This window comes from Betta splendens, chromosome 16 (genome assembly GCF_900634795.4).
Source record: "Betta splendens chromosome 16, fBetSpl5.4, whole genome shotgun sequence".
NCBI classification, from domain to species: domain Eukaryota; kingdom Metazoa; phylum Chordata; class Actinopteri; order Anabantiformes; family Osphronemidae; genus Betta; species Betta splendens.
In genome coordinates, this window is record NC_040896.2 from 21443273 (window position 1) to 21458441 (window position 15169).

General features: G+C 43.1%; 1 protein-coding gene and 1 long non-coding RNA gene across 4 annotated transcripts in view; one reads left to right on the forward strand and one right to left on the reverse strand.

Annotated features, from left to right (window-relative positions):
- LOC114843017 (low-density lipoprotein receptor class A domain-containing protein 4-like) overlaps nucleotides 1-15169 on the forward strand; it is a 105310-nt gene that overhangs the window by 784 nt on the left and 89357 nt on the right. The window contains exon 2 of one of the 3 annotated variants that reach the window (XM_041067789.2): nucleotides 12766-12870. The exons of 1 other annotated variant lie outside the window; for it this stretch is intronic. The gene's annotated coding sequence lies outside the window, so the exon portion shown is untranslated. Of the gene's footprint in view, nucleotides 1-3463; nucleotides 5855-12765; nucleotides 12871-15169 lie in introns of those variants that run through there. One more of the 3 variants, XM_029129198.3, reaches the window with a different exon arrangement.
- On the reverse strand, nucleotides 1741-3373 carry LOC129603161 (uncharacterized). The gene is made up of 3 exons (XR_008692852.1): nucleotides 2396-3373; nucleotides 2100-2200; nucleotides 1741-1911 (listed from the first exon to the last, which is right to left on the reverse strand). It is a non-coding gene; the product is annotated as an uncharacterized LOC129603161 (long non-coding RNA).

Here is a 15169-nt window from a genome sequence, read left to right on the forward strand (position 1 = left end):
GCTGGTGGGCTCGCTAACTTTTTATGCTAATGAGACACGTGACGCATGTGTTCGCTCGGTGTCGCCAGGCAGTCTCATCTTGGCAGAGGTGGCACAGAGCGGGATGGGTGAGGACTGGACAAAGCTGAAAATGACAACTTATTTTAGAAAACCATGCTCTACACATGGGCAGGGAGCTTGATCCTTTCCATCATGCGTTAGATTTGCACAGCTTTAAACTCTTGAGTTCAAACATGGCCCCTATACTTATGTAAAAGTTTAGCTCGTTTGTTGGTTTGTAGAGGTTTTTAAAATGCAGTCACTTAAATTAAGTGGATTAAAGTGAGACATGCATATGATCATGCTTTGTGGTTGCATTGACAGTGCTTTCTCTTGATTATGCTTCATTTAAAATGTGCTTCATTTAAAAAAAAATCAGATGATTGTTGTATATAGGTCTGGTGGAGTGAGTTTATGCGCATGCTAAGTCTCACTGCTGCTCACCTGTGAAGTCTTCCTGCGTTTATTTGGCCGCAATCACTCACTCTCACTCACACACACACACACACACACACACACACACACACACACACACACACACACGCTTCCTCTCACTTACTTTACATAGTTGTTCTGACAGATGGTGAACTCAGTAAGTGAGTTTGGAGGCTTGCGTTAGAGTCTCAGTCTGTGGCAGTAAAACGGTGTGGGTGCCAGTTTATGTTGTGTCTCTGCTGTAGTGCTGAGGTGAGTTCAGCGGGAGGACAGCTGTGCATAGTGATGAAGGTTCGTGCACTGGAGACTAACACTGGAAGCATTTGTAGGGCAACCTTTCCACTTCCATCTACTGTAGCATCCTGGTCCTCCTAGTTTGAGAGGACATATATATGAAGACTAATCTGCCTGTTTCTACAAATCTCCTTGATGTAACCTGGAGAAGATTTTTAGAACTTTTATTTACATGGTTAATCTGATAAATAATAAACCCAGATTGTCTTCTGTAGTAGTCATCTGTACAATGTTACAAATGGAGTGCACTTCAATCTATAGTTTATATATTTGTAAAAGAAACATAGGTATTACGTTTCTAGCTTGATAATCTATTTTAGGTGAAGTCACGTTGCAGTTTATTGTAACACGTTAATTCATTTTTTGCAGTACAGCGAGAATGTAATAATTATTTCATGTGCAGGGCTGTGATTAGACATTTTGGAGATAATGTGCTCATAGTAGAAAAAGGGCACCTATCTCAGAAAAACATGTAGATATGTCACGTCTACATTTTTAATAAATTTAGTTAGTAAGTAAAAAAGTATGCATATATTTAGATGGCTGGCTGCAGTGGGCTCTGTTAAATCAAAATGGGCCCACATGTCTTTATTCATTCCAGTAGCTTGATGGTTTCTCATGCAGTGCTGCCTCAGGGCGGAAGCTTCATGCACATCCAACAGGGTTTTCTGCCTCTCTTTTAACAATATGATGTACTGCAAATGGTACTGCACATGGTTTAACACTGGTGGTGTATGTCCAGAGAAAGCAGGAAAAAGTGGCAGTATTATGTGTTGTGGCTAAAAATGTTCATATCCTACAACACCCAGAATGCACTGCACTCTGATAATTCTCCTGACCTGCAGCGATTGGTCCTTCCAGAGTCCCCGACTATGAGGCGTTACTCCTCCGCGTCACAGACAAATGCTCGGACATTGCTTTAAAATGTTATACTTTAACAGTGTGTTTGAATAAAGACATCGTTTGTAAGTCGTTCAGCACTATTTTATTTTGGATCAAAGCAGACAGTTGTTAGAAAGCCAGAAAAAATCCTCATTTAGTCAAAACCCTTTTCTTTTCTTCATCTGCTGTTAGTGGTCAGAAAAACAATACGGTTGTTCCATCCAAGAGTCTCTTTGACGATATGTGACTGGCTGATATTACCTACAAACGGATGAAATGAATTTTATTAGTATTAAGGTTGGTGCTAGCTAAGCTAATACACAGGCTAACATTAGCAACGTAAGCTAACGCCATCACAGACAGTCCACAACACGAGAAGCAGCAGCTCGTGCTGTGCTCAAACTTCACAGCGCAAACTATAACAATAAACGGTCGAATATATTACTTACTTGGTGCTCATTCCACCGTTCTGTCCCAGCTGTTTTTTCTGGTTTTCTTCTTGGAATCCTGAAGCTAGTTTCCAGCTGCTCTGCCCATATGTAACCCAAAGCTGATCACAACAAATACACACAAATATGTTCGCTGTCAGCAGTAGACAGCGAACTATACCATGCTTACACTTATACTTTGTGGCTTTAAAGTTACGCACAAATTGTGGCTTAATTTACAAATAAAATAATATGACCATAATTTGCCTCCACGCTCTGATTGGCTAATAAACAAGGAAGCTGTCGCAGTGACTAACCGTGGGTGAAGCGAAGCAGAGTCAGAGCAGTGCAGGTCTCAGCTGACAGTTGAAAATGAATGCTGTGAACTAAATAAACGATCACGATTTCTCAGACCAAGCTTTCTGTCACCGATCTGCAGCAACACTGTACATTTGTCTCCTTGTAGATTGGTGTTGTTCAGCAAGAAGCATAGTGAAAATGCACTGAAATCCAAGCCTGTCTAACAACTGCATTACATATCAGGCTGTTTAAAACCATTGTTAAAGCAAACATGTTTATTGTGGTCTGATAATCGATCACACAGAATCACAACGGTAGCGTTACTGGAACATACCCACCTTAATTCCATCTGCATCATAACATAGCATGGCATTGCTACTAGCCTGTCAGCTAACATGCTACATTATGATAGAAACACCAGTTTAACGTTCGCGCAACTGCATTACCTCCGTAAATAATGAGAGTAACGTCACACTTCATACACATGAATATGAGCCGTCACGTCTGTCTGATCATTAAATATAATTAATCATCCGTCAGTGGAGTAGCTTGTGGCTGCTTGTGGAGCTTTCAGGATCTGCTGTGTCAAAGGACTACGACAACTGCGGTACAGAGAAAACCAGGAGGCACTAGTAAAATTTGCAGGGCAGTTGAGAATGAGGTGTTTTGCGTCATCTTCAGTTGTCCTGGCAAATTGATACAGAGGAATAAATGATAATTTTTTGGAATAAAAAAGATGGATGCGTGTCCCTTCATTCTTAAATACTACTAGATATTTTTGGTTAAGCCCCACAATTGGTGAATTAGTCCTTGGTGAATTGAAATTTGTTGAGTGTCTTCTGAAATATTATCAAAAACATCAATTCACAAAAAGAAGCTAATAGAGTAAAATATGACTACAGTGTCTTTGAGACTGTCATTTAGAATGACGTTTGCTTCAAAAATAATTCATACCCCCTCACTTTTTAAAAAAATGGATCATTTTTACAATTTAAAAATATTGTATAATTTAAATGAGAAAAATTCAGTGTATGTTTTTTCTATCAATCTGTAAATAATAACTATCATCTTATCTTCCCCTGTACCCTGCTTCGCTACAGGTATGGTATAAATCAGAGCCACAAAGGCCTGATTGATTGACGCTTGTCCTTGTAGTGATTTTCTGTAGCTCTGTTAAAATTCTACTGTGGATTCCTCCTCGGCATCCTGACCGCGGGCACTGGGTTTGGCCAGATGGCCGACTCTCTGCAGCCACTGTGCATGTGGGGATGATCAGAGCTTTAGAAATGCCTTCATAGCCTTTGTCCTGATCTCTGCCTCACAACAAACTCTGAGAGAGTTCCTGAGAAGTCAGACTTCATTTATCCCCTTGGGGAAATTAATTCTCTGCATTTAACCCATACACAAACAACTAGTAGCAGTGAGCATCCACACGTGCTGGTGGGATCAACGGGATTTAAACAGGCAACCTCCCACTAACCAGACCAAAGCTGTACCCACTGAGCCACCAGACCAATCAGACTTCTAGTCTGTAAGTGAAATGCTGGCATCCATACAGCCGACAAGCCAGACCACATGCGGGGGGGCAGTGTTCACACTGAAATCATCTCCTCTAATAATATAGAAGTGTATAGGCACTAATAAGCCATGAAATAATAACTAAGTGGGAAAGTTGCGGCAAAGTCAGCGGTCAACTGGGGTATTATTAGCTCCGGTTCTGTTTTCTCGTCTGTGTGGTTGTGCTGTGAGTCTGCTTCACATGCAGCCCTGTGTACCAGACGTCTGTGTCCATCTGCTCGTTTGTATTTCTGTCTGTCTCTTTGTTCTCACTGTGTGTGTGTGTGTACGTGAGAGAGAAAGAAAGAGAGAAATAGACTGTAACTGACAGTCAGTGTGTGTGTGTTTCACCCTTTTGCCAATTAGCGGCTCCTCACCTCTGGAGGCGAGAGGCTGAGTGTGTGTTAGACGGAGGAGGGTTACTGGATGGTGCTTGTCTGCAGCTGACAGATCAGCCTAAACCTGAACTCTCACGCTCGTGCTCCCTCTATCGCTCTATCTCTCACACACACACACACACACACACACACACACACACACACACACACACACACACACACACGCACACACGCATGCAAGGCATGAGCTCCAGCCAGTTGTTGATAATACAGTCTTGTCTGTCTCACAGTCCACGCGACACACCGAATTCTGACAGCATTGTGTTTGTAAGGCGAAGGCGCGAGACTGGCAAAGACGAGTGCCAGCCTGCACCAGTGTGCTTGTGTGCTTTTGTATGGAGAAATGCAGCGTGTATTATTGTGTGCTGGCAGTAACTGCTGCCTGTGTGACTTTACGGAGTAAAAATAATAGCCTAACAGACCGAGAAGCTGCTGCGGCAGCCTGGCGTGCACAGAATACTGTAAACCCAGTGCCTCTTCAGTTCAGTCAGTGTAACTCATTCTGTTTGAAAGTGTTTTCTGCATGTAATCATCCTAAACAGACTTGACATTCTGCTGTTTAATTATTGAAGAAACATTCTTTATGTTTATTATTCATTAGGTTTATTATCCTGTTTCTAATGTCTTCTGTTGTAACTTCAGACATTTTTTAAAGCTACTCGATATCTTCAAAGCAGTTCTGGGAAGAGCTGAGTTAAAATAGTCAATAAAAAAAGCCTTTTCTTGAGCCATAACAATGACATTTTGAGATCTCTTTTGCAGTATATTTAAGGTTACCTCTTCATAGCCCCGAATCAATCTTTAGAGTTTAGCATTTCAGTTCCCACGAAATGCAACAGAAAATGTAGTTCTCGTCGAACCAGTACAGATAAAAGCCTTCTTAGGAAAGCTGTGGTTTTATTTGTTTGACACCAGTTGTTAGTGATAACAGACAGGCTCATGAGAACCCTTTTGCTAATACTGAAGTTCTAGGCTCTGAATACTTTCCATTGTTATGTCTTGTACTAAACTAAAGTAAAATGTGTATAGGGTATAATTGTATTTGCCAAAAACACTGCATTAAATGTTAAAACTATAAACTTGATCACTGTGACCAAAGCTGTGTGTCGGAGGTGTTCACTGTCTGCTAGGCCAACTCATCTGTGAACGACACAGTCCACAGATGAGTTGGACTGAGTTGGACAAACTAGAAATATTATATTCAAGATTCAAAAATGATATTACTGCTCTGTATTATGGTAATAATTTATTTCAGTCATTGAGTCATGTTTTTAGAAATAAAATCATTCCTCTGTCTTCATTTAAGGTTTCACACACCCTGAAGCAAAATAAAAGAGAACCGCCCTAACGGTGTAAAAGGTGCAGTGAAGTTCTGCAAGTACTCAAAAGCCCATGGAACACTCAAACAGAACTTGAGACAACAGTTTGATCTAGTTTTAGACGAACGGAGCGTGGACCTGGTGCTAGAGTGCTCTTAATACGGCTTGTTCTTGTTTGGGGAACTTCGTTTAACCACAAAGCGTAAGTAGTGATTTAATAATTAAGTGAAGGCTCCGCTTGAAGAAATGTAAAAAAAAAAAAAAAAAAAACAGACACGCGTTTCGCCTCGAGTCTGTTCCCTTGGTTTTTTCGTTTTACTCAAAGATTTTCATGCTCCTTTTGTTTCACAGCATTATGCGCTCTGAATTTTGCTGAGGATTACAAAAGTGCAGTTCTAACTTCCCGGTCTGCGGGGAAAAGGCGCGTCTCGCTCAAGTCATGAATAGTCAGACGTATTTTTATCCGACAGACAAAAGTACAGTACTTCCAGTAGTATGATGGGATGCACCAGAGGAACGCTGCCGTGCTGTTGTTTGGCAATTCAATAGACTGTCTACAGATTCTGCAGCCACGTACACCACGATGTGTGTGCTTATATGTACATTTATAACACGCGTACTCACAGAAATGTGAGTACGCGTGTGTACAGCAAGTTCACCAGTGCACTTTAATGAGCTTGGGTCCCAGAGTGAGACTTGGATGATTTCATTTGGTTAATGGGTCTGAGAAGTTTAACACAGTTTGATAAATATATATATATACTAAATTAAATGTTCTAATATGGCTTCATTCATTAGTAACAAAGTATGGGGGTTGAGGCTCTTTGCGGTTCTCAGGGGTTTCTCAGATTGACACTTAGGCTCAGGCCCAGATCAATGACACTGTTATAAGCAAGTGACTGATTATTATCTCATTTAGATAAATTAATCAGTTTATTGATCAGAACTATTAAATGATTCAAATGTTTATGCAGAAGGAATGTTTTACATACATTAGACTGAGTGACTAAAATATTTAAAGATGAACGTTTTGACATGAATCCAACTAGCTGGATCATGAATAACCTGCTTGAAAAGCAGGTGTAATTTCAGCAGGTTAGATTTAAATTATAGATTATCTCCCTGCCTACATACACATTCTGTACATGGGGGTCAAATTTTAATGCCTGTCCAGCAGGGTCAGGTGGCATCTCCGATGTGTGTAAAGTTTTTGTTGTTGCTGCACTGCTACATTCAGATTGCCTCTCACTGTACACACCTTTTAAGTCAGAGAATTTTTGACAGAAAATGTTTTCACTGTATTCACTCATGGTCAAGTCTTCTGTTGAAATCTTTAAATGTTTTTCATTTGAATGCATACAATAGTTTAGCATAAATGTGATTTGTGGATTTTAAAGTAAAGCACATTTTATATAGTGCATTTAAACACCCTTCTTTACCTCCCTGTCCTACTCCAAATGGTCAGCGCTGTACTCTGGCTCATACCACTAACCAAAAATATCACACCCTGCTGAAGAACTTGCTGTCTTCTAAATAATCTACAGCTGGACCTCCGGCCATTGAATATTAGTGCTGTAGGTGTATGCGAGGAAAAACAATGGTGGACTGAGCAGTTGCACTCCAGCAGGCTGGCTCCGCCCCCTCTTCGCCTGACCATTGCTGGAGCAGGTACAGAGGAAATCAGGAAGCGCTAGTTGTAGTTTTTGAGCCCACAGCAAACCATCTGCTAAGGCGTCTTACAGGAGGAATAAACAATAATTTTCTGAATAGAAATTAATCTGAGTGTCCATTCTTAAATATTACCCGAGGTTGTTTTGGTCAACCCCCATTGAAAATAATTAAAATTTTCCTTTAATGTTTGAGCCCTGGATGTCTTGGATTCCTTCTCAGCAGTGTTGGTTGTATGGTATTAAAAGCACTGGAGAAATCGAAAGCATGACCTTCACAGTGATTCCGATGCTGCAGGTAGATGAAGGTGTCATCCACCCCTATGCCTGGTTGATATGTGAACTGCAGCAGGTCCAGTGCTGAGCTCACCTGGGTACCGAGGTGACTGAGGACGATCCTCTGCATAGTTTTCATCAGGTGGGAGGTGAAGGTCTAAAGGGGTTTGGCTCCTTAGGATGGGGTACTTTTGGAACTGGAACCAGACAGGAAGTCTTTTAGAGTTCTGGTACTCTCTCCAGCCTGAGCTTCAGGTTAAAAATGGCCAGGGCCACCTCACAGAGCTGGTCTACACCCCCCTCGAGGAGCCTGGAGCTGATGTTATCACGGCCTGTTGTCTTCCTGGCCTTGGTCCTCCTTAACTTCCTCCTAACCTGATACACAGTAAGGCAGAGAGGGGTGGGCAGTGGCTGGTCTAGAGCTGTGGGTTGTTGGGTTTTATCTCTACTAAATGCATTAGCATATGGCTGTAGAGCAGCTGAGATTCATCACTGTGTGAAGTTGTGTGCATGCATCACTACGTCACTACGCAAACTGACAAAACTAATCTTGGGGCAAATCCATCCATGTTTCATTGAGTAAAGGTAACTTCAGTCAGCTGGACTTTGTCTTACTTAATGTGACATAAGTGAGAGGTTAGTTTAGGTTGTGGGTACTGTAGGTTTGGAGGAAGGATAGCCTCCGTGTCAATGCCAAGTCTTTCAGGGAAGTTTCCCTGGCTTCGAATCTGCAGCTTTAATTGCTGTGAGTGTTGGTGAATACCAAGGGACATAACTAACTCGCTCCCTTTTTTCCAGTCTCTCACTCTGTCTTTCTCACCTTCATTTCACGTCCGCTCATCCAGTCTTGCCCTCTGGCAGAGTCTGGTGGTGTTTACATCTTTAGCGTGATGCTGCGGGTGGGTGGTGCAATGAGCAGCCGTCTGAAGTCATTATGACGGTGCATTGAAGATTTCTGCCACATTTTCCAGGCAGCCCTTTCAGTGAACTGTTCCTCATTCAGCAAATCCACTTGTGTGATTCTTTGAAGTGGCATTCTTCTTATGTGAAAGCACTGGAAAATAACACCTAGCTCTTAGGTTGCTGTACATTGCAGAGGAACAGCATTGTAAGAACACAGTTTATAAAAGCTCTTAACTTTAGGGAAAAGTGATGACTGATGAATTAATAGTTTTATGGCTCATCTCAGCTAACTGGGTGTCCAATACAACGTCCTATATGTAGTAGCTATCGCCATATTCCTTCCTGGCAAAGCTGCTCAGTGGTGCATACTCCAGTATAAAGGTCTGTTGTTCAACGTTGCTACCATTTGTATTCTGCACAGACTTCAGAATGGAGCTCCAGAGAAGAGCAAAGATTCAAAGGAAAGGCTAAAACTTGAAGTAATTGTCCATTGTTTTACTTTTACTGTTAATAGATGTCTCTAGTTAGTGATCAGCCTATGTGCACAATCCTGCTGCTCATACTGTATCTTAAAGTTGGGAAGGAAGCTGCTTCTGCCTGCAGCAATAGTGACTCACGCTGTTGTTGCAGTCAAAAAGAAGAATGGCCTCAGCTTACTACAGAGCTGCGGAAACATCTGTTCTGTTGTGTGTGTGTGTGTGTGTGTGTGTGTGTGTGTGTGTGTGTGTGTGTGTGTGTGTGTGTGTGTGTGTGTGTGTGAGGGGGGCTTGGGTCTTACTGTACTGTACTGCAGAGCTCTGCAGTCTTGTCTTGTCTCGTTGTCTTGTCAACTGTCCGACTGTGACAGTACTTTTGGGCCTGAACACCACACAGTCACATGAGGTGATGGAAATGCTAAGTCTACCAGTGAACAGCAGTGGCAGGTGCACTCCTCAGTGAACACCTACTGTCTGTCTGTGTAGGTTGGTAAAGGTCCCTCATACATACCGTTAATGTTTTTAAGGTCAGTGGGTTTGCATCATCTGGTGATTTCTCTGATACAGCACATTACTGTAAAATGAAGACTAGATTATTGATATTCCAAATGTATTAAGAACTTATTTACTAAACTGCACCAAATATCCTATATACTATTTCAAGAGGTCGAAACATGAGAGGACAATCTGAGACAGTGAAGTAAAAGCCTGGAGAGCCAGGTCAGTGTGGGGAGGGAAGTGGCTCTCTTCCTGTCTCACGCTGTTTGTGACGTGAGTGGATCATAAGAGCAGCAGTCAGCTTGCAGGCAGTCCTGCCCCTTTTCGTTTGTGTACCTGTTTCAAAAAGCCCTCCAGCCCGTATAGCCATCGTCCTGTCCATCTGTCGCTCTGTATCTACTTACCCTGTCTGTCTGTCTGTCTGTCTGTCTGTCTGTCTGTCTGTCTGTCTGTCTGTCTGTCTGTCTGTCTGTCTGTCTGTCTCTCTTAAATCTTTTGTAGCCGGACGGTCATCTGACTGAGAGAAGAGACAGTACTGCATCATGTGCGGTTATACCTCTTCTCCATATAGTTGTCCTTGACAGTCCAGCTGGATGCTGTGTACATTGGTACCAACTACCATGAGCAGACTTTCTGACCTACTCCATTTTCACTGGCTCCAGACTGCACACCTCCTTTACTGTACTGTACTGTTCCTGAGCTTTGGCTTTGTTATTCAGACACAGTTCAACAAACATATCTTCTTTGTTTGGATGAAACGACAGCTGGGCACTTTTAAGAACAATACCCATATTTCACTATTTACAGTTGACAGTGTATTAGCGAAGGCCACCAATGTTTGCTGCAGACCCAACTCTACCATCCCACGCCAGTTTGTAGATGTACATGCTCCAGCAGCATATGGCAGCAGCATGCTGTTGGGGGAGCTTGTCTCCTGGCCCGGCCCGCTCAGCCTCGGGACAGATGGCACCGGGCCCCCGAAGAGCAATTGTGCTGGTCATGATCCCCTCTCGATTCGCTCGTAGGTTGGCTCTTCCTGTCTGTGGCCTCTTTTCTTGCAGTGCAATGCTAGGACATCTCTGCATGCTTGTGGACTCTGATTGGCTGATTTTCCATTTAAAAAAGACTTTGATCAACAAAATGAACTTGAATGAAAATATACTTACTTTCATGCTAAAGAATATTATATGACTTTGACATCACAATGTTGTCTGTAAGTTTTCATTCCAAAAGACCCTGTAGACTGTCCATACTTGTCTACCATGTGTGTTTTTCCGTCCCCCTCAATGAAAGACCTGTTTTAGGGGCAGTTTTAGTATTGCAAGCAAAGTTGCTTGCCACACCTCTACGCGGGAGCACATACCGTTTTTTTTTCCCCTGGTACAATAGTTAGCGATAGTGCAACATTAAGCATGCAAGCCACCATAATAGTCTACAGAAGAAAACGACGACCCTACACAAGAATGGCCAGTTCATTAGGTAGTTGTCAAAAGCACATTTGTTTGATCCAGAACCTGACCCTGAAGCTGGAGAGGAGGCTGCTGAAGTCATTACATTTCAACGCTTCTCAACCAATCAGAGCCATTGGGGGTGGGGCCTAAGTCCACTGAACCGCTCAGTGAACTGGATTCAAATAGAATAAAGGACTCTAACGTGGACATTATCAATTTAAATCTCTTCCGAATGGTGGAGTTCGTGGAAACAAGTCTTCACGGCTAAGCTGAATGTGAATCAGCTGAATCATCGTAGTCTTTTGAATCTGAAGTATCACCTAAATGTAATACACACAGTTGGTGTCAGCAAATTACCCACCTAAACAGTAGGGAGACTGCGGCAGACTACTTTGGATGTAGCGTTTGGGAAAAGTATAAACAAAAGCAAGGCAAGCTAACAAATGTCATAGCTAAGTGGTTAGCTACAAACTGCAGGTCGATTAATGTAGGTAGATGTTGGTCTGTGGACCGTTAATAGATAGAACGAAAGACAGAACTTGTGAGCCTCCCTCGAGACACACCATCACAGGAAGAATACAGGAGTTGTATAAAAAGGAAAGTTAGAACGTGCACCAACTGTTGCTGTTGTTAACAGGCATCATTGTGGATGCAGGAGCAACATCCCATATCGTCAATGCCATCAGAAAGTTAACCATCTTCAACGAGTCATTCACAAGACATCATCTCAGTGGCAAAGGCAACAAATGCAGGAGCAACTTTTACCTTCAGAAGGGAAGACAGTCACATAATTACCAAAGATTACCAGTTTTGACCATTATGGGACAGGGAAATTATATTACTTACCAACTGTAGATAATGTTGACTAAGGTAATGCATGTAACGACCAAACCTGAAATTCTAGATCATTGCAAGTATGATAATCTACAAAAACTGAAAGGTGTAGTGAGGGGAATGGGTATAAAATGAAATAGATAAAATAAAATAGCACCTTTTATGGAGAAGTTAAATGCATCCATTCGGACAATGAGATTCCAAGACATGACTTCTAAGCATTGCTAGGATAAGGCAGGAAACATCTGCACCAAGAAGCCAAATCTATCTAAGATGCAAGAAACCAGACCAATAATCTGTAACATACCCCAGAGCCATGAGGAAGCAGTATCATCAACCGGTTCACTGCTATGGACAGGGAGATGAACTGGAAGACAACGAGACCTTCATTTTCACCTAGTTACCACCAGAAACAGAACAATGGGAGGCAGATTGGTCTATGCAATGAAACCGGTCATTTATGGATGAAACAGAGCCAATGGAGGGGTGACTCCTTATGAGTCATGGTTGGTTCAGGTCCCAGAACCAGACTCTCTTTGACCACACTGGATAAAGTAACAAAATGTGAAAAAATGAGGAAATGCACTTCTCTGTGCTCTGTGTGTGTGTAAATGGGGGTGGAAAAACGGAAAGATTTTGCATCCACTTTGATGTCTGTAAGACCTGTTTAAAATGTGCAGACATATTTGCAGCAGTCATTACTTTGAAATGTATTGTCTGGAGAAGCAAACACTTCATCGTGGCTTCTTTCATCATAGTTTGCTGAACAGACATTTTACCCTACTTGACATTTCTTAATTATTGTTGTTCCGACATAAACATTCCGTGTTGTGCTTGGAAAAATCAGTTTTAGTGTCCATGTTTCTTGAAGCATCGTCTCCATATGTGCATCGTGGTAAAACCCTCTTCATCACAAACATTTGGTATCAGATTAAAACATGCTGCTGACGGGACCTGGAGACTGTTCAAACAATAGCTCTGTGCTTGCTTTGGTTTTTACATGTGAAGACTGGGAAAAGTATTTGCTGGAGGCATTGGAGCATGGTCCGCTACGACAGCATCCCTTACTCACGGTGACCACCACCTTATTGAGGGATCAAGGGGCCACAACAGGTAGCAGCCATATTATTAATGGGGGGGTTTGCTAAACTTTGATTTTTTTGGCATGTAGCAGAACCGATTGATCTGATTCATGTGTAATTGAGCAGTGTAACCTGTCTCTCCTCTGCCTAGTTTTGTTTCCTGTCAACCTCCCCCCGAACCCCCCCACTGGTAAATGAGTGTATCGATAACTGCCTGCTCTGCTTCGTGCTTCTGTTCAGTCACTGGGGATGGTAAAACTCCTGAATAATTTTCAGTTGAGAATATTTTTGAATGTATGAGCAGAATCTCAATGCATTTATTCAGCATAGCGAATTGAAATTAAATTCCAATTCCAGTCAGCGCCGCTGCCCGTCATCCAGACACACACGCTTTGTGTACACAGGCAGGTCTCCCTGCTCATTAACCTATCTCCATCGTTACTCATCAGTCGCACCACCTCTAGCAGCATACATACATCACTGGCATACAGCACACTCTGTCATGTGTGAAATGGGCTGTGGTTGATCCTTGCCCTGGGAGAAGAGAAAGCGTTTCAGCAGACGAGATGAGACTGGTTTTCTGAAGAGGACGGGAGAAAGATGAGAGGGAAAAAATACAGAGGGGACACAAGGGGGAGAAAAGGGGGGAACGGCAAAGACACAGCAGAGAGAGCCGGAATAACAGTATAAGGGGGGGTTTCAGGAGAATAAATGTGAAGAGGGATCTGACGGAGAATTGGAGACAGATGAGATGAAATAGGTAACGTGGAAAGAAGTTTCTGAACAGAGGCAAGAGTGATGGACAGGAGTTCATCAAACAGTGGGCAGAAACCAAGAAGACAAAGACTATGTGTAGTTGTCTTTTCAGCAACTCAACTCTGTCTGCTTCATCCTGTGGAGAGCGGTGGATCAGCTTGAATCGGGTAGGATAGAGTAAATGTGGAGTCCGTAGCTGTCCATTGGAGAGCTGCTGCAGAGCACGTGCTTCCAAACAGACACAGGCCTCCAGGAAGACTTCAGACAGGTTGGCAAGTAGTGAAAAACCAACCTCATTTTTTCTTCAGCATCATAAGGCTCATTCCCCAAACTGTTTTTTGATTAATGGTTTTTGGCCATCATGGTTGACCTGTGCACTCTCCCAGGTGTCCTGCAGACCAGTGTAAATGTTAATGCTGCCTTACCTCTGCTGACATATCACATACTAATCATATTCAAAATATTCCAAATTGCCATCAGTGAGTGTTGGCTGCATCGAGCCCGGAGCGCTCTCACTGAAGCTAAATCATGTCTGTTCCTCCTTGTAATTTGCTGGCAGGGATGCAGCAGGATGCTTTTACATCATAGCAGAGCTGCACATGCCCATGCCACCTCGGAGTCCGCCTCAGTGGTCTGAAAGCAAAGGCTGTTTTCCGTCCTGAGCTGAGGGCTGTACCAGGACTGTTAGGTTCTGTGACTGAAGCAAGCAAAAGTTGAAGAGCGAGAGAAAGGGAGAGGCGCATGTGAAGACGGAAAGAAGCGGCGGGCAATGGTAGAAATGAAAAGATATGAATATGGAGATGTGAGCGACAGGAGTGTGGGAAACAGAGAGGTAGTGGGCAGTTTGTAGCGGACAAAAGAGAGAGGGAGAGCGAAGAGTGTGCGAGCACTGAGATGGAAGGAGTGTGGCACTGCAGCACTCTGCAGCAGCAGCAGCTGACTGACAGGGCAGCCATAGCCTGACTACTGCCACACTACTGTATCTGCACCGGCTGGCAGGAAGTATTAGGTTGATCCAGATCACAGGGAATGCTCATGAGCTGACTTAAAAAGGCTGCTAATGAAGCCTTTTCCCCCTCTCTGCTGCTAAACAACACCTGATCGTCTGTCCTCAGGATTCCCTCTGTTGCAGGCAGACGCGCTCGAAGGCGCTCGCTGGGATGTGAAAGCCTTCGCTCGGGGCCGCGTCCTGCTCCGTTCTCGGCGGCTGCGATACAGATAAAGTTCTGATTGTCACCTCCGTGGAAATGCATTTGGCTGCAGCTGCCGCCGATAAAACACACAAACACTCGCGTCTCTGCTTATGTTTCCTCTGCTCGTGCATTATTATTATTATTCTCCAGAGGGCAGGGAGAGATAAATGACATTGGGAAATGACAGCAGGCTTACAGGCTGATAAAGAGGCCATAATGTGTCTGACCAAGTGTCCTTCTCCCCTCGCTGGGTCATACATGATTATCTTCAGACGGTGGGGACCCGGAGATAAGACCCAGATAGGATCTCCAGAATAAATAGGGCCCCGACTTCACAAAGTAGAAACATTTGTTGACTCTGCCACTGCAATGCAGCACTAT